Raw genomic sequence first — 20,768 nt, 5'->3', positions numbered from 1 at the left:
CAACCCTGTACTGGATGTTATAATCTCCATGACTCTTGTCCAAAAACACATTCCACTGGGGGTGCCACTAGCAGGAAAGGGCTATTATGGTTATTAAATAATATTTCTGTAGTTCAGATGGTTTCCATTTCTCAGAATGAAGAGAAAAAGATTTTCTGTCAACTTATAAAATACCCGAGCAATCAAAACTTCACACCATGAAGGAGTGGATTCCATTGTTTTACTTATGAAAGATCAAATAAGAGCTATCTCTTTTGTAGTATTTTTTTATTAAAGTGATTTTTATGTTGACATTCTTCAGCCCTTTGTAATATCTAAGTATTATAATACATACAGTAATAACATTTCTGAATAGAAGTGAAAACTAATTACTGTACATTAAGTAGCACCAATCTTAATATTCACAGTAAATTCCGACAGTTTATAATAATAATTCCTTACAGGTAATGGCCACCACCAACGTGCAACAGCAACCTGGATGATGCAATGGCAGACAGAGTGCTCCAGTTCGCTCACCACACATCAGCTATCAGTGGGGAGGATTTATCATTAAAAGCAATGTTGAGCATATATTTATAAAGGCTGTTAACCAGATTTGTCCAAAGCTAAATTACAACTATAATTTTATCATAATATCATATCAAATGATTAATATCATTTAAAACTATTTTAAATTATTTTAATATTTTTTAATTCAATATTTTAATATTAGGTTATAAAAATATATTAAATTGGGCTGAGAAATTAGAACATTCACAAAATACAATAAGTCATTTGGATAAACTAGTTTTTATTAATTTTAGAAGCTAATTGATCTGATATAAATTAATTAAGCAAGGTCGTCTTTAACAACGTGACTGTACAGCTTGTTTTAAATACTCACTATCCTTTATGTGCAACAATGGCTCCTGTTCTTTTTAAATGAGTTTTCCCAATTTTTTACTTGTGTATTATAGTTCATATTTTGCTGTTGATGATAGAGATGTCCATATGGTTACCTTTTTCAATATCTTTTAGGTTTCAAATTGTTTAAACATGCTACCTCTTTCCGAGACCAAAATAATTTGTCCTTCTAGTCAGTTTATGTAAGATAGCACAGTAGGGCACTAGTGGGGTTCTGGTAGACATAATTACTATTCAGTTATGTTTGAAGTTGAGGCTGTTAATTATATTCTCTAAACTCTTCTGTAAAAGTTATGCCTGCTTCATTTTGATTGTGGTTGTAACTGTACTGTTGCATTTTGGAGGACTGTCAATATTTGAGGTCCTTGCTGCACAGTCTGTATTTGGGAGTGTAAGAAGTGGAAAAGGACCACGGACACTGTTTCTGAATCTAGAGGGAATCTGTTCTTACAGCTGTGCTGTGTTTTACCACCAAGCAGAGTTGTGAACTAAGAGCTAGTACTTACAAATGAAGTCCAAATGCTATTTTAAAGCACAGTTTCCATCTTCTCATTCTGCTTAAATATATTTCAAGCATATAGTAAAAGGTAGGTTTACAAAATGTGAATATCTTATGAGAGTTTTGTACTTATTATGAAAAATATTTCAATTCCAAATTTAAAGTAGAATTTAAAAGTCCAATAAAGATATTGAAAAGTATATTTGAAAAATCTGTAGTTTTTACTGTACATTGTTCTCTCTAACAAAATAAATCGATGCTCGGTGGTAAATGATACTGTATCACTTCACATATCAAAACAAATAAGTAAATCTTACAGTACAATAATGTTTGACACTGGCATGTAGGGGAAATAATTTTTCGCTGTGAGTAGACTTCATCTGTTTTTAATGTTTGGAAGATTTCTGTTATTTTTCTAGCCATCCAATTCAATGAAAACAGCTGTTTTCATGAACATTCGCATGCAAGTACAAAGCAATCCGTCATTCATTTTAAAGCTGAAAAGAACATGAGCTGGAAATTGTGAAGAGCCAGAGTGCACTCCTGGGAAATGTCCTCATGCAATAGTGGAATCAATGTAAAGTTCACTTCACAGTTTTATGCATTATTCTTAAAATCTTTTCTTACACAAAGCTTATTTTTACATTGCTTCTTTGGTAACAGAAGATCAAATCTCTCTGCCTATTTCTGAGTTGTATTTCATAGAACATATAAATGTCTCATGTCAAAAGTAATGGAGCAATGTCTTATCAGCTTTAGATACACAAAAGGAAAACAAACAGCAGCGAATGTCCAAAGTTATCTTACTAATTTCCTCCTTGAAATACAAAGAAAAAGTGAAAAGATTAAAGATAATAAGTACAATAGTAGGCTCACTAGATGTTGGAGACAAGCTAAAAATACAATGACACTGACAAACTCAATTTCCCTCTCTAGTAAGAATAATTCAATAAGTCTAAATGAAAATGATGTACAAGTTTAATGGTCACACTGCATAATAAGTATGGTCTCTGCAAAACTACATTGTTGAGCACAATATACAGAACCATTTTTGTGACAAAAGATAATGATTGATTAATGTGAAGAAATATCTCATTTTACAACAGGAAGGTCACTGGGTGTGACCTTGAGGTTGCTGGAAACTATACTTTCTCAATCATTTTTAAGAAGGAAGAGGTTAGATCCATGTCCCACAGCAGCAAGATCATTAATGCTCACAATCGTAAAGGTAGTGAAGCTGCATTAAGCCTCATATGCTTTTATGTAGGCTTTTCACAAAATGAGATCCTTGCAGGTCAAATAGCTATTTGCTGAAGCACATTCAAGAACAAAATCATGGATAGGTCAAATGGGCTATGCAGAAACTTAATTCACCAGCTGTTTACGGTTTGCTCTGTGGGGACTTCAGCTCGTGTGTCAGAAATCACAATAATAATTGATCTGGTTCACTTCAAACAATAACTACAAAATCAGTATGCTAGTACATATGCTGGAAAATTATACTTTTTCAAGATTCTGTTTTTGTTACTGTATTTATTTAGTAAGCTGCAGTCATCTGCTATATATAAAATATTATGGAATATCATCCTTTAAATGTCTTTTTTTTACTAGTAGTGGGGGTGTTATCTTCACTGCGACTATCACTGTTGTTTATTTCAATGTCTCAGGTATTAGACAGAGAACTAGTGAGGTGTCAGTCAGAAAAGATCGTTTTCAGAGCATAAATGCCCAGCCTTTTTGACAAGGAAAGTGTTGAGCTTCAGCTGAATTGCATTTAGCGTGGTTCTGACTCGAACACACCAATACTCCTGTGAGCTGCTGAATACCTGCTAGTTCATGAACATCAGCTGTAGCCGCTGTAGTGTATGTACAGTATGACTGCATTCTCATACGGACGTAAGAGAGAAAATTCTGGTTTCACCTCGATTAATGTGATTTTCTTTTGCAGTATCACTAAGGATAATATGTATTGGTTGTAATTACAGTATAAAAATAAGGTTTAATAAGTAAGGCATTACATGGATTAAACAGCTTCTAGAGCTAGATAGAGAGAAACTAGCAGAGGAAAGGTCGACTAATCTTCCCTAGTTTTTTAAGAAACAATAAATATAGGAGATGATTGTATTGTATATACAACCATTAAACCATTAAACGTGTTGGGAATCTTGGTTAGTTTAGCTTCTCATAAAAAAATGAGCAAGATTGTCATATTATAATATTTAAAGTGAAATATTTTAAAGATATTTTTTTAAGTAGTAGATATTGATATTATTTTTTTAAAAGATGCAAGTGGCAATTGTTTTTTTACGAGAGATTTTGTTTTTGTGTCTATAGTTCTTTCTACAGAGTTTTTTGGCATTAAAGAAATAACATTTCTTACCTGGAATAAAATGATAAAGTTACATAGAAAGCAAGACCGTGACATGACTTGTAAAATATGTACAGTATTAGTATTAGCAGAACACTCATAAAGCATTGTAATGAATTGCAGAACTTTTTTAAAGTGGTATTTAATGTTTCATTGGCTTACCTTTTACAGTTACATTTAAAACTGAATGTTTATTTCTTTAATTAAAGTGGGTGACTGTAATATTTTGACTGTTATAACAGGTTAAGAACAGAGAAAACCACTACTGTACAGACTTTTTTTTTGTGGATCCATAATGTACAATATGTGAAGCACCCTATTATAACTTTGTTGACAATAAATCTAAAAGACAAAAGTGTAAAAAAAACTGAATTGCAGGATTATTTAATAAAAAAAACCTACAGTATATTATCAGCTGGGGGGTTCAAGACCATCCAACTGTACGCTGACTATGTCATTGAAGTGAGGGTACTGATTACATCAATGATGTATTCTTACATAGGCAATATGATGTGGAGGTGGGGTTGCATCTTTTCTATGTGATTTAATCAACCTCAGAAAATATGGCTTTTTTTCCAAGAGTCATTTTGTTTCATTGGGTTGGTGCTGATTAGGAGGATTTTTGAATGCATTACAGATTGGCAGAACCAAAGAAAATCCAGATGAGAGATAACCAGATCAACAACAGAGGCACAGAAGAAGATGAAGCTCAGGGTAGGAAAGAAGGAGATCAATAGCTGGTAAGTATACCTTCCATAAGGGAGAGCAGACGCCTGAAAGCCTGTCATGAAAATATGCTGAAAAGCATGGTGTGTTACTCCCTAGTTAGAGTCTGAGGTGTCAGGAGAATACTATGATGAGGTCCAGGAGGTGTAGAATGACACCCATCCAAGTGGCAGCTGGTGACTATACAGTATATAACTTTTGATTAGCATTATTGCTATACATAGTACAGTACAGGATTTGTCATTTTTGTATTTTGTGAGTTTAGGCTGTTCATATGAGATTCCAGGTATCATTAATTATTTAATTGGATTACTTGCCTCTTCTCTGCTGTGTGAAGTCAAAGCCAATGTTGAATCTGCCTTCTTTCTGTCACCTTTGAATGTCTGACACACACAGCCCACAAATGCAATGAATAAGCCAGTTTCCAATGCTAGGATTCTTGTGTCCCAGGTTGTGACATTATTCAGGCAGTCTCATCTTACAGTAAAAGACCTCTTACACAGTCAGATATGCAAGTAAATTAATGTGAGCCCCCAACAGTTATAATGAGATAGTAAACAGAGGGTTTCAGTATTATCAATCCTTATTTGATACTGTGAGTCAAAGATTAGAACAAGTTTATTTTCCTCTTGTTGTGCTGTGGAACTCCATTTATATAGGCACCAATTTATTTCCCAAAGTGCAGCACTGCCCAATATTTTGAATAAAAATGAACAAAATGATAAATAAATTGTATGCTATTTGATGCACGGCAAACAACATGCACCCAATGACAGAAAGTGTGATTTAATTTCAATATACCAAGACACATCATTATCCTATTGTCATATATCATTTCAGGGGTATCCTAGAAGTCCAGTTGATTTTCATATTATTTCTAAAAACATAGCTTTTAAGATGCCTTACGATTTTGGGCTTTCTAATTTTTTCTACAGTTTATAAAATTAGGCTTTGTATTAATTTTCTTTTGTTGGCTTGCCTTGCATTTACAATGCTGGAATATTATGTAGTATATTGTATACTGATAGTTGAAAGGAACAGTATATTGGGTATATTTGCCTTCAATATACAAAATAAAAGACCTCCCTATGACATTCCACTGGAGGATGTTGACAAATTCAGAGATTCTTAATTTTTAAACTAAAATATTAATGAAATTAGCAAGACGTAAAGTAAAATCATGCATTTAATACTCTTATATACTCTTATATTCTTCTTGACATAGCACGATGGAAAGAATTCCCTGGTAAATTTAGATGTTATTCTTTAAATGTCTTTTCTGTGGCTCTCATTTTATAAAAAGAAAATCAACGTATTATTGCTAAAAGTGAAACAGGTGCCCCCTGTCAATCTTGATTTGGAAAAGGTAATGCAAAATAAACAGTGTGGTCTATCTTAAACCTTGTGACATCGATTACTGTTGCTATGCAGTAAAGAAAGGACATATCAACTATTCAAACAAAAAAAGAAAAACCATGTCTGTTGCCGGTAGTATTCTCCACAGGACTTAACAGTAACAAAGCTTCAGGGTATTATTTAATAATATTCACATTTGTAAATGATCATCTTTAATGTATGTACACCGTGCCACATAATCATTTAAGCCATATTTATTGTTATGGCTATTTTGATGTTTTTATATACAGTACATGTATTATATATAAAAGCCATATGATTTTAATTATGAATGTGCTTCCCAGGCTAAACATTATTGACAGCTGGCTTTCAATTTTTTTTTTAAATGCAGGACTTTTAAAGAAAAAGGAGGGAATGTATCATTTTATTGTATTGAGCATATTCCCAAAAATAATTGAGCTAAACTTTTCTGTCACCATAAATAGTTTATTATTCAGAATGGAAGGCACTCACGAGTTAATGGATTCATTAGATCCAGGATCCAAAGACACAATAATTATAGTGAATCCTTTTGGCCTGTGGTCATGTCTCTGAGGAGCCCCTGATACTGCCTTATACCTCTGGTAGGAATCATTTGCCAGGAAAGGAGGAAGATTTCAGGCCAACCTGTCCTGTGCTGGGACACAGTTGAAAACAGTGTAAGAGCAGTTGTAGACAGACTGAATGCATAGAAATCAAATTAAATACAATGCAAACTGCTGTTGTTAATAATAAAAATAGATGCTATGGTGAGTGGTAATTGCACAGCTACAGTACAGTTAATACAGCAAATACAGCAGAGACTATGCTGTGCTTCTTGATTCAATTGGCTAAACGGATATACATTCATTTTCCATTTAGCATATCAATGGAAAACTACTGCATTACATTTCTAAAAACACTGTTGTTAATAAAACAGATTGAAAACTATTTTTAAACAGGCTTATGGTAAGAGAAATTGTATTTGATGTTTTGGCATTATTCTTTGATTTCAACAATAAAATATAGAATGATGAGAAAAACAGACAGATATACCCATCTTTCAGAGCTATTCAACATTGGAAATTCTTTTAGCTCCACAGCACATTCCAGGAGAGTTGTTCTAAATGAAGAAGTGTTACATCTCTCACCGACATCACTACAAGTTCATAGATTCCTGGAAGCTGGAATTGCTGTAGCATGGCAAGGCCAAGGAACAATTGCCACCTCCAGTTTATCCAACACAGCTGCCACTTGGTCAGCTGTACGTTACCGTATATTGTTTATTAGTATTTACAATTATTTTTTTCCTTCAGTTTCATAGTAAATTGAAAGAACAGATACAACTTGTACCAGTAAAACACAGTAAAAGGTACTACTGTTGCTTAGTGAAACTCTGTACTTTATAACAGCTATAAATTAAACTGCTCTCCAAATAAAATATAAACACACCTTTAAATGTAAAGTGTTCAAGGAACTGAGGGACTTTAAAGAATAATGGAAATATAAAAGCTAATATTATGAAAAGAAATACGTACAGATAAAGCCATCTAGAAAATTTGAGTCAGCAGAAAGCATACTGCAGTACTATAATTTTGTTTAGCACGCCAAATTCAACCCTTCGCTGCTCAAAATTATTCTTCTAATGGCTATTAGAATCCAACCTTGCGGGATAACTCAAACAATGCACACACACGGGTACTAATACACAGAAAAACATTTATTAATACATAAAATGTGCATATAAACATAACAGATCTTATCGTGAGAGTTAGCAGAATACAAAAAGTACGGTATATATTCAGTCACGAAGAGTTACAAATACCAAGAGGGACATGCGTTCAGTATATCATTCATTTAGACCGTTTCGTAAATGAACTTAGATTACAACTTATACACTAGATACTCAAAAGCAAGTGCATCACTCATAGAAATTAAATTAATATCAACTCAGGTTGAGGTAACAATTTAATTCTCGAGCAATAATGCAGAATGTTGAATACTCATCCAATCTCTGGGGATTCAGATCTCCTGCAGACACAAAGAAGCAGTGGCAGGCTGGTTGCTGTGTCCAATCGGCACTCTCTGGCTCTGTGCCAGGCAGTGCTGTTGGCTTGCGACGTGGTGGGAGAGATTCCTGCGATGCAGTGTGCTGCTGTTGCTCTCTGAAAACCAGCTAGTTAGTGTTGGCTGAAACTAGCAAGAGTTTGTGCACAGGAGATAAGTGACTGCGGGTCCCAGCAGGTCAGGAAGAAGACCGGTTCGTTCCTGATGAAGCACTAGTCCTGAATACTGATTCAGCTGTCCACAGTTCCGACCTGTTCACGAGGCTTGCTGCTGATGCTAAACTCAGGTGGATCCTTTGGTTACGCGCTGGCCACCTCCGTCCTCGACTCTTAGAACAAAGGAAAGTCCTGCACTCGGACACACTGGCCGTTATGTGGTGGTCCAGACTGAGTGTGAGGATGTTCAGGAGGAGCCCTGAGGCTGAATGTCTAGCAGGCACGCTGCGAGATGTCCTGCTCCTGGGCACTGTGTTCCCTTGGGAACTGTTCTACCCTTCGGAACTGTTCTGCAGGTGCTCTGTGTTGCCTGTTTTTCCTGGAGGAACTGCCCACGTGGGGTTATCCTGCCCTACCAGTTCCTGATTGGCTGATGATGAATAATCATGCACTCTGACCTTAGAGTTGTAAACCAACTTTGAATAAGACTCTCCCTTGGAATCCCAGACTTTAAGGCGCCAGATAACCATTTGTTAGCGTTGCTGGCATTGGGGAGTTGTTCCTTATCAGGACACTCTATCAGCTAGAAAAACACCTTAATTGTGAACCAAATGGAATGGCCTCTCTGTATCAAGCATCACTGAGATGAAAGAGAGAGGGACTGGCAAGGGAGCAGAAAACGTAATTCCTGTATTTTAATAAGCCTCGCCACTACAATGTGTATTTTACACTTTAAATGGTTAACGTAGAATGATAGAATTGGTGGCATGACAAAATGCAGTATTGTTAAAAATATGAGATGCTGGCTGTAGTTGTACAACATGAACTACATTGGGCAATGTGAACTGGTAGAAGAGTATGTACAATACAGATGAGCATGGATAAGTTACAAGAAAATAAAGAATCTCAGATTAGTACTCAGACAATCCATCACATATATCTGATAGGACTAATGATGGCAATAATGAAAACATTGATTTTAATGGCTTCAGGTAATGAATAGGTAGACCTGAGATAAATTGCAGCATTATCTTACGTATATTAAAGGCACATATTTGTTCAGTTATATCTGAGACAACTTTGGTGCATTATAGCTGAACAAGTTCATGTGAAATAAATACAGAATGAGTTTAGGATTTATTGATTCAGGTTGTTGATACTGTCACCTTTGTGGTCATTATTATGAGCTTCAGGGTGAAACAAATAAACAAATAATTGGTCTGTGATAGACTGTGATTTGCTTTGATGAGAGTGACAGTTTGGGGATTTTTCAGGGGTGCATGGCCAAGGAGTCAAATGGCATTTTCATCTACTTTAATGAGTAAGCAACCTTCTGGGATGAGGTCAACAGCTGGTGTGGATATGTTACAGCAAACAGAATTGCACTGTGCTTTGAGGCCTTCAATAGCACATTTTTTGTTTATTAAGTCTATAAGGTTTCAGTGATTGAAGTATTTTGTTAAAACTGGCACCTGCATCCACATTGGTGAAGTTGTCTAAAACAGTGTAGTAAAAGATGTGCAGAATGAGAAGCAATGCAGAAATTTGATTGGATGGGTAATTGTGACTGGGGTTGTACATGAATTATTTGTTATGGATTATCTGAGATGAACACCAGCTTGCACTTGAAACTATCACAACACTTTATTGCTGAGGAGTTGCAACAAAAAATAGTCAACCCATTAAACATCTGCTCAAAAATCTGCCTCCATGCATACATACTTGTCACGAACAATTCTTTCCGGGCCCTATGCAGACGACGCGATCTGGAATTCTGAAGATACACTAGGGAGAAAATCATGCAGGAAAGGGTCTGGATACAGGGGGGCGTGTCCGAGGTGAGCAGGTGTCCTGGGGAAGTGAGTCCGGGCGAATAAACAAAGCCAAAGTCCAAACGGGGAATCCAAACGGAAGAGTCAAGTCCAAGGCCAGGAGATCCATCCAAGGGTTAAAAGCATGAGCCGGGTCGGGACCGGCGGGGCAGGGAATCAGGAACAGAAGTTTAAAACCATAACGGAGCCAGACGCAGCAGGACCCCAGGCTCTCATGAAACATGATTCAATGAGGAACCAGGAGTGAAGTCCGCGTCTGGCTTTTAAGGGGGAGCAGGAATAGGGAACAGGTGCAGACAATAGGAGAAAACAAGGAAGGGCTGGAACGCCCTTAAGAGGAGGGGTTAGCGATCGTGACAATACTAAACTGTCTAAAATAGGGATTTACTAATTAATTTACCTAAACTAATTTACTAATTGCAATTAGTCTGTGTTCTATAGACTGATCCCTGACACCAAGTGGACTAGCTGAAATGAATGGCCTCCTCTAGTTTGTAACTGTTCTTATATTCTTAAAAATTAATCTGACTGACCATCTAAACTTCCCTGGTGAAGATTGTGGGAGAGAGGAATAATCTACCCATGTATGTTGTTAAAGCTTTTACCCTTGCTTTTTTCAAAACACGAGATCCTTTACCAATTAGCTTCTAATTACCAAACAGGCTAGATAAGCCCAACAACCTCTTATTGGTTACATTTCTTACATCATTAAGACATTCATATTTTAACTGGGTGCATTATACAGTGGACAAAATACAATAAATATACACAAAAAGCCTTGATAAAATGAGACACACCTGAGCTGAGTCATACTAATCTAGAGGGAGAGAGATTCCAAATGAGGGAGAAGAGCAGATGAAAAGCTATATGTGGAATTGGCCATTCCTTCTAATAACCAGGAAGAATGGGTTTCAGTCTTTGTCTAGATTAACCTAAGAAAGTTAAGGTGACATACTTGCAGCAATGAAATTGTTGAAAACATACAGTACAAACATAAGAAAGCTTGAGAGAAGGCCATTCAGCTCTTATACTGTACAGTACATACTTTAGATTTTTGTTCATTGCTTCTCCACATAGAAGAACAAAATTGTATCAATGTGAATATTGCAGAGTTTTTCATAAGGTGCTCTAGGTAGTGCCTTCCATTTTATATTTATAGTTTTTATTTTTTATTACTTCCATGCTATGTATTAGTTGAGCATCAGATAATATAGTAGTATCTAAGGATCATCCCCAGATGTTCAGTTACAATAAGTGTTGCATTTGCGAAACAAAGTTGGAGACCAGCTGTTCCCATTTTTTAAATGATACAGTACTTAAAACTAAACATCAATGTTGTTCTACCAAGCAGGAACTGAAGGACACTCAGATCTGGAAATGTTTGACTTATTCAGAAGTAAGCTGACATTAATAAATGAATTAAACTTTGTTGTATATTTATAGGTAAATGCTCATGATAATTTAATATTAGTTTTAAATATTGAAATAGATTAAATAAATAGATCAAATACTCCAGATAAGGGCACATAACTATGTGATATTTTATCACTTTCAATGTGCCAAGAAACAAGTACAGCTGCTGTGAGTTTGAATTTGATCATGTGGAGTAGATAAATGCTACTAAGACACTTTACTTTGGTCATTTGATTATGATTGGCTACATGTGTGGGTAAGCATTATTTCTTTTTACAATCCATCAGTGGGTCATAAAATAAAAAAAAGCATTGCAGGCATTTACTGTACCCAGTCGCGACTGGTAAAAGTCGAGTTCATAGACTTTTACCACAACCAGAGGAAAAAGATCCGAATAATACCCCAATTTTTTGTTTAATACACGTTTACATTTAACTACACAGAAAACCCAGATTCCTTAATATTCTGATCAAATATCCCATGCTTTTAATTTCTGTTTCTTCCATTCACAGAATTTTTATCACAATATCTCACATCTTACTATCACATACTACAGGCTCCACATGCATTACTAGTTGTAATATTGCTGACACCTTTTGCCATGATTAGAACATGAAATATACAGTAGGTTTGTATTGTGGTTGGAATGCATTTTTAGTTGAATATTACAATACATTTTTTTAGCATTTTTATTATTTCAGTAATAAGCTGCTACATCATTCTAAATTTCATTCTCAGAAGATCCACTTTTCCACCTAGTATAATACTAAATTGCTTAGTCTATACTGTAGCAGGAGTTATACTAACTTGGTCCCAAATGTTAGAATCCTCTAGAGGGTAGCAGCTATTACTTTGGGCTGACTGAAATTTAAAACATTCCAGTAAGTCATTTCAGTAATTTCTGCAGCCGTACTAGTTTTGTTTTGTCTTTAGAGTTGAATACTAACCACTTGATCAGCCCCTGTTAGTACACTGCTTTAAGTCTGTTGCAGTTAACCTATCAACATTAAATCCCCTTTGTTGGGTGTTTGTCCAGTCTAGAATTCAATTTAAATAAATGTGAATTTTCTTTCCATTTTGTACATGTTATGATCTCGTCCTGCACGGCGTCTTTCACCTAATGGTTGCCCTGGGAAACCGTCTAATTTTTCCAGGGCTCACTGTGTAATTCAGATTTACAGATGCAGCCATTCAAAGTGCGCGGTACACACACACTGGAGGTAATTGGCTACGGCGTCGCGCATTGTGACGCACGATGACGCGCGGTACCGCGGTACATGATTGGTTGACCGACAGGGGCACTCGTGGTCCGTTGGTCTGTCGTAGAAAGATTTACAGTAAACGTCTTTACTGTGCCTGTTTAAGTATTGAATATTTATATGGAATTTTACCACTGAAGGGAAATCTTAGTGCCTGAGCATAAAAAGAATAGGAGCATACTGCAACGCGTGTGAAGGCCATAAATGATATTAATTTTGGAACTTAAACATACAGTATATGGCTGGTCTCGGTACATACACACCAGTATTCCATTTCTCCCTAAACATTTTAAGCATCGAAGTCTTTAACTAACGTGATACTGGAGTCAACAAGCATACTTTTAGAATTTGATTAAAAAGGAATATAAAATGGAATCTTGTATCTAAAGAAATTAATAACGATATAATTATATTCATGTATCGCAACACAAGAGTAGTACACGCTGTACATTGTCTGTTGATAATGTTTCTGTAGTGCTTTTTCAGCACTCTGCGTGTGACCTTGCTGGTGGCGCTGTGGTTTAGGTTCCTGACTCCCATGTCACACGGTCTGTGATCAAATCCCACTGTGGAACCATGACCTTTTTTTTTAACAAACATTTCTTTGAGAAAATGAAACGTTTCCCTTGGTCAGAGATTAAATAAAACCTCACTCGCACCAAACAAATTTATATTTCTAAATATCACAACATGATCGAATTTATGTCATTTTAATAACAATGAATAGTCACCTATGCGTTACAAAATAAACATTTATATTGATTTGAATCACGTTTTGATTTAAATCGTAAACGCGTGTTTAAATATATGTGTTTTTTGATTCACAATCAGACAAATGCAACATAAATTGATATCTTTGTCTTCTAAGTATCTTAATGCACTTTCAGCATAGCTTTCTCCCCGTTTAGATTTATTTTTCATGGGATCTTGGGATCAAACGTGGAAGGATTAGATTGTAATCGTTTTTATTTTTTAAATACATTGCGGAATTAAAGCAAGTTAAAGATTTTATATATCACCTTTAAAAGTGGAATCTCAAAGCAAAGTAAATACCCAAAACCGATTGTACCCCTCTGTCATGCTAATAAAGCACCTTGAATTGAATTGAATTGAGGGATAGACATGCAAATAAGATACACTGCAGAGACATTCACAACAGCGACATATCATAAAACGTTTGCACATATAGTTAAGTTATTACTTGGTTTTCAAAGTGCAATGAAATACAATATTGTTGTTGTTGCTGTTATTGTTGTTTTTATCCTGTAAAACGTTTTGAGAAGCCACCTTTAAAGGCGATATATAAAAGCGCTGATTCTTATGGAATGTGTTCCGCGGGGAATCCCCCCAAAATCGCGTATCTAAGGAAAATAGCAGTATAACTTTGTTCATGCACAAACAGTGGCATGTTACATTATTAATTTCGGTGTCTCCTCTTGCCAGAAAGCTTTAAATTGCATTTTGAGTGCGGTTTTTGACTTTTTCTAGATTGCAACCCATAAATAAAGCTGATACAGTTTAGACTTACTGTATTTTAAACTGTATTACAGCAGCACATTGGACAATGCAACGTAAGTTGCAAAAATGCACTTGAAATCTGTCCAAACCCTAATTTGTTAGGCATTTTCTTTTACTGCAACGGACATAAAAACTCTCTTGCTTTTAACAGAGCGTTTCATAATTTCTAACTACGAAAATTATTTAAACTGCGACACTTATCATTCATTCCATTCCATTACATTATCAGTCTTCCATTTCTCCCTAAATATTTTAAGCATGAAAGTTTCATGAAACAGTACCCAAATATGCGATTGCTGAATAGAATTAAATTTAATTTAAAAAAATTATTTAACACGAAAATTAAGCTGGAAATCTCGCCCCCTTCTACTTTGAAAATACTTGTGAAACTGGTTTTATTCGTCACAGCCAGCACTTCCGCAGAGAGGGGGGTTGTACTCGTTAATGTCTTAGCCGGAACACATCATTATATCTCATTTTGCATTTCATTAAAAAAATCGTTTGCCCAGCCACTATTGCTGTTATTCTTTTTATCCTGTAAAGCGCTTTGGGGAGCACAGCTTTCTCACCACTTAGATTACTTTTTGATACCATCCTTACACAAAGCAGAAACTTCTTGTATTTTCCGATGACATACAAGTGGAAAGATTACAAATTTTAATCGTCTTTTTTCTGAACCAGGGATAATCTGATCATGTTTCTCTATAACAATGGCATCTCAAAGCAATCCAGTAGATGTAAACCACAGATTACAAAGTAAATACCCAGACAAACGCAAATGCGTTTTTAATAAAATGCTTTTATTCATTCAGCAGAGAGAGAGCGTAAAACCTGGGCATAACATCTGTTCCTTTTTCTGATCACTCGCTCTCTGGATAAACGTCTCACCTGTCCAGTTCTTTGTTTTCCTAATTTGCTGATTATGCCTTCTGTGATCCACTCCTGCCCTCACACCTAAAGAAGACTATTTTAAATTTCTTGGCGCGGTCCATTTTGCAATTAACCCTTGTATGTGCTGTCCTTAAGGTGATATCACATAAAGGTGATATGTAAAATAATGTTTTTATTATTGTTATAGAGAAACATGATCAGATTTTCCCCGGTTCAGAAAAAAAGATCTAAAGTATACTAGTTTGTCACTAGTATACTTTTAATACAGTCTTTGCTGTGCTCTAGAGGATCCTTGTGATATTTCGAGCTCTGGTTGAATGATAAGTGTCGCAGTTTAAATACATTTCGTAGTTAGAAATTATGAAACGCTCTGTTAAAAGCAAATGAGTTTTTGTGTCCGTTACAGTAAAAGAAAATACCTGACAGTGTAGGGCTTGGACAGATTCCAAGTGCATTTTTGCAATTTACGTTGCATTGTCCAATGTGCTGCTGTAATAGTTTAAAATACAGTAAGTCTAAACTGTATCAGCTTTATTTATGGGTTGCAATCTAGAAAAAGTCAAAAACCGCACTCAAAATGCAATTTAGAGCTTTCTGGCAAGAGGAGACACCCAAATTAATAATGTAACATGTCACTGTTTGTGCATGAACAAAGTTATACTGCTATTTTCTTTAGATACGCGATTCCATATTATATTCCCTTTTAATCAAATTCTAAAAGTATGCTTGTTGACTCCAGTATCACGTTAGTTAAAGACTTTGATGCTTAAAATGTTTAGGGAGAAATGGAATACTGGTGTGTATGTACCGAGACCAGCCATATACTGTATGTTTAAGTTCCAAAATTAATATCGTTTATGGCCTTCACACACGTTGCAGTATGCTCCTATTCTTTTTATGCTCAGGCACTAAGATTTCCCTTCAGTGGTAAAATTCCATATAAATATTCTATACTTAAACGGGCACAGTTAAGACATTAAATATACATATACATACTGTATACAGTACAGTTTGCATACGGTAATATGTTTATGTTCCTAAATCAATCTCTTTTATGAGCATGTGAAAGGCATGGTGAATCGATTCTCAAAAACTACTGTACTTTGTATGATTGGAAACAAATGCGTGATTGCGAAATGCTGTGGTGTTACTTTTACAAAGACGGTCAATGAAAAAAAGAATGTGGACCAGGGCAATACTTTGAGTTTACACTTACAGCTTGTCCAAGGTCATTCATTATTAATACTATTAGTAATATCTTCGTTAAAGACTTTGATGGCCACAGCTCAAACATGAGAGGTTGAGCTTTATTAGCTCCACCTTGCGGAAATTCCGGATACTATTTTGCTTGCGGTATTATAGGAGAATTTACGGTAACTAGCGGTATTTACCGGTAACTCACGGTAGACTGCGTACAGCGCACCGGAAAATAATGCGGTATCGGCCGCGCATTTTGAATGGCTGCATCTGTACTACAGGTGATCTGCATTTTCTCCTTAATTAATCACTCTCTATTTCAACATGGCTCAATCATTATTTTTTCACCTCCATTCTGTTTCTCTGTCTGCACTTGTTTTTCCTTTGTCCCTGTTTTATTTTCTCCTTGTCCCATCTGTTCTGGCCTGCACTGATTCCTCAGTAGTAGCCTCAGCAGCCTCTCTGGGTGGTCGTCTCACTCTGGATCTCAAAGCCCGTCTGCACTCCTGCATGTGGTTCTCAACACCAGGATTCCACTCCGAAGTTGATTGTCCCATTCTGCCCTGGAAGCCCAAAGCCGAGGCTGCTCAAATCTGTGACAGGCAGTCTCCCTGGGCTAGATGCTGACCACCTGCTTCTCAATGTTGAGGCAGTTTGATCATAGTCTGCTCAGATTACTGCAGTCTGCTGTCACCCTGTTCCAGAAAATACCAGTCTGATTGTACCCTGCCCTGGATCATGGCAGCCTGTTCGCACCCAGTATAGACCTGTCTGATACGAGCCTGTCCCGGATCACGGCAGCCTACTCGCACCATGCTCCAGACGTCTGGAACCTACCCCCACCCTCTCTCCAGATTCTCGTGGCCCACCCTGACCTCTGTTTTCTGATTCCCATGACCTGCCTGACCCCAACCCTGATTCACCTGAGGCCTGCCTGGACCCTGACCCTGATCACTGAAACCTTGGGAACTGGACTGTGCTGAGGATCCTGGCCTCCGCCCTTGGACCCCTGGACTTCTCCGGGCTGTCTCCATTTTCTGGTGGTTCCTTCCCACACTCAGGAAGCAACTCCTGTCCTCCAGGATCCCCAGGGTTATGTCTGTGTAGTTCCCTCACTTCCTTGCACACAGCCCAGTTTTGTTCCCTGTTTTTCCCTGTCCCTTTTCACCTTTTCTGTTCCCTGTCTTCTTCCTTGGTTCAGGGCTCTTTCCTTTTCCTCATATTTCTGCTTCTTGGGCTGTCTCAGTTCTGCTCTGTCCTTGCATATGTCTTCCCCAATGGGTCCAGAGGATGCCTGTCTATCCGATCCCGATCGTATGCAGGCACCTCTGTCAGAGAGAATACCTGGGAGCCTGTGCTGATAGCACATACCAGGCCTGGTCACGGAGGAAACCCCCCTGTTATGAGCCATGAATCACTGGCTCCCAGGCCCTCTGACTAGGCCACCGCATGAGGGTTCCCTGTCTCACCTGCCCACCAAGACCCCTTCTCTCATTGAAGTCCCTGGGTATAGCGCAGCTGCACTCCGAGGAGACTTCTTTTCTTTTCTGCACATCGGCCAGGAAGTTTGTTGGCCTGCTCCCCTGGCTAAATGGAGGACTACCTCCCAGATCCGTGCAACACCCTTTTCTGTTGGGGTCTCGGTAGCTGGTCCTGTCCAGGTTGGCGGACTGGGTTGAGCAGTATAAGTAGGGGCTGGCACTTCACTGTGTCAGTCTCTCTCTTCGGTCACCAGGGATGCAGACAGCTAGCATCCCCAGGACTGCTGCACTACATCTGGTTTTCTTTCTGTCCTTCTATTCTCACTTTCCCTTTCTGCTGGAGCATCTTAATCCTCAGTCAGTTGGGTCTTCTTGAGAGTTCTGTCTCTCTCAGGTCCCTTGCAGATGGGCTCTGCCATGTCACAACCACGCTGCACTATCTGGTGCTTGACACACTCCCGTATTTTTTAATCTGCAAAAGTGTCTAGTTTTCTCACTATACCAGGACCATGATCAGTGATTTAAATCAGGAAGAACAGTGGTCTTGATAGAGATCCTAGTGGTACTCCATTAACTATATCATCCCAAGGAGTCTATCTTTCCTGTCCATGATATAGTTCTTAACAGTTCTATCAGTTCATGTAATAGTTCTGTACACATATTCCATTAAATGTCTCCTCCCTGTAATCTGATAATTATTTTTTTAATAAAAACTCCTCAAAATCTTCATTTACTGTATTATATTCTCAGTTTGTTTTTTATTACTGCTTTGGATTGGTCAAATAATTCTTATGTTAATAAAGCAAGGCCTTTATTAAATCCATGCTGATTATCCCCTAGCATTTTCAAGTCCTCCAGTAGATAGCATATTGGACCCTGTGCAAGGCTAGAATATAGGGTAGAAGGAAGGGAGAATCCAGTAACGAACATCCAAATCGTTGAGCAAATCTGAAGTCAGATGGAGGGCTAAGATCCGTTATCCAAGAGGTCAATTAAAGCTGGAGAGAACTAAGAAAAGAAAGAGAAGGGGTCTGTGACTAATCCTCAATAGTGAGCATGGAGTAGTGCAGTTAAAGGGCTTATGTAGGGAGGAATGTGGAAAGTGGTTGGATAATAAATTAATTGCAGTGAACAGTGCACGTTGGAATGTGGCGGCAAGTGCATGGTTGTGTGCAATGACTTCAGGAATGATCTTCAAGTTATAAATATTGTGTCTATAACCATGCATACAGTACAAGTAACGCTTAATTTTCTATAATTACTAGGTTCAATTTTTCATGGATGTCTGCTAAATTAGCCATTTTCTAGTCAATGGTATTTCCAGTCACTCCTATCTTGAGTGACTGTTGGAAGAATTCTGATGAGTGACATTTCTTTTTTCCTTAACTACAATTGTTAACATACAAATTAACAACAGGGAACAACTGTGGCCGTGGGTTAAATTCTGGAACTGGGGTCCTATCTGTGTGGAGTTTGTATGTTCTCTCCATGTTCAGCTGGTTTCGTCCCAGTCCAAAAACATACTGGTAGATCAATTGATGTGTTGGAAAATTGTCTCTAGGTGTGAGTGTGTGTATGTAAGTGTAAGTGTGTGTCCTGCAATGGACTGGTGTCCCAACCAGGTTGCTCCCCTGTGAACCTGCATTGGATAAAGTGGTTTGAAAATGGATGGATGATGATATGTTTTTGCAAAGTATTTTTCAGTATTGGAGCGGTTATGTTTGAGCTCATGGCTTAAAAGCAATTCACAAGTATCTTTAGCCAAAAAGACACCTAAGAAATATAGAGATTAAATGGCAACATTGGTAAAAATATGATTGCAAAAACATCATTATTTTCAGATCTCTTACTAGTAGCAGATTTTTTTAATTGGTGTGAAGACTGGTGCCATTTTGGGATGTGTCAATATAGCAAAACTATAGTTCAGTTCCAATTCTTGAAACATCAACAAAAACAAAAAGAAATACAATGAGGTTTTATTGTTGTTTAACTAAAAACAAATGAGTAAATTAGGGCAACTAAAACAACACAGATGATTTTCAGAATATAAGATATATTTGAGGGATTGGACATTACTTCAAAGACAAGTGAATTAATCAGTGAAATACTCAACAGAAAACAAGATCAATGTGCAAACCTGCAGAAACTACCAACCCAGCAGTTATACATGCACTAATACAAGTCTTAAATGTTTTACAAGTAAGCAAGTAACACATTGATAGTATTTATATAAAAATCTGTGTTTGTCTTCCAGCCACAAGGTAGACAAACAGGGAACTCTGTTCGTCCAAGCTATACATTTGTTTAGAATATGCTCTGCTTTTCTGGATCTCTACAAAAAGAAAGAGCCCAACTGTCTAATTTTGTTGATCGGGAGAAAATAACAGTGAGTGCATGAACACAAAATTTCTTCTGTTTCAGAGAGAATATCGAAGACAGAATTCTGCACTTTACTCACTCAATCCTTCATCCTGGATTCTTAGAGAAAAGTCCTGACTTGAACTGCGTGCAGTGAAGAGTTTGTAAAAATCAGTTTGCCAGTTCAGTTGGAGAGATGTTAAGAGAATCAGTGAATTAACCAGCAAAAATGAGTTATCAAAGACACTTTTGATTTAATGCATATCAGTGCTTCAACATCTGCAAGAGTTTTCTGAAAGAAAAAAAACATGAGTGTACAGTAGGTTCATTTAGAAGTATAATAAATGCTAATACGGTTAAGTTAGTTCATAGTTACAGATAGGTTGGAAGTCTAGTCTGGTTTAGACTGTCTCTGACTGAGTGGGTCTGGGGTAGAAATAGTAAAACCTATAGAACACTCTGTAATATATAAATGACTTTCAAGTGTAAATCATTATCTGGGATCTGTATAAGAGGCTTTATTGGGAGATTCCACAGACCTAGTATGAGTCGCATTTAAAAGAAGAAATAATACTAATAATACTCTGATTTTTTTTCTGGGAGGGATTTTCTTACAGAGAATAACTGGCAATTCAGCAACATTCCAAGCACTTAACCTTAACCCCCGATAAAAGGAAGAACTGGAGGCCAAGTCACAGACAGACCCAATATTCACTTTTTGTCAGTC

Source organism: Lepisosteus oculatus, chromosome 9 (assembly GCF_040954835.1).
Source record: "Lepisosteus oculatus isolate fLepOcu1 chromosome 9, fLepOcu1.hap2, whole genome shotgun sequence".
Taxonomy (NCBI): domain Eukaryota; kingdom Metazoa; phylum Chordata; class Actinopteri; order Semionotiformes; family Lepisosteidae; genus Lepisosteus; species Lepisosteus oculatus.
The sequence above is the reverse complement of the archived record's forward strand: the minus strand, read 5'-3'. Positions refer to the sequence as shown.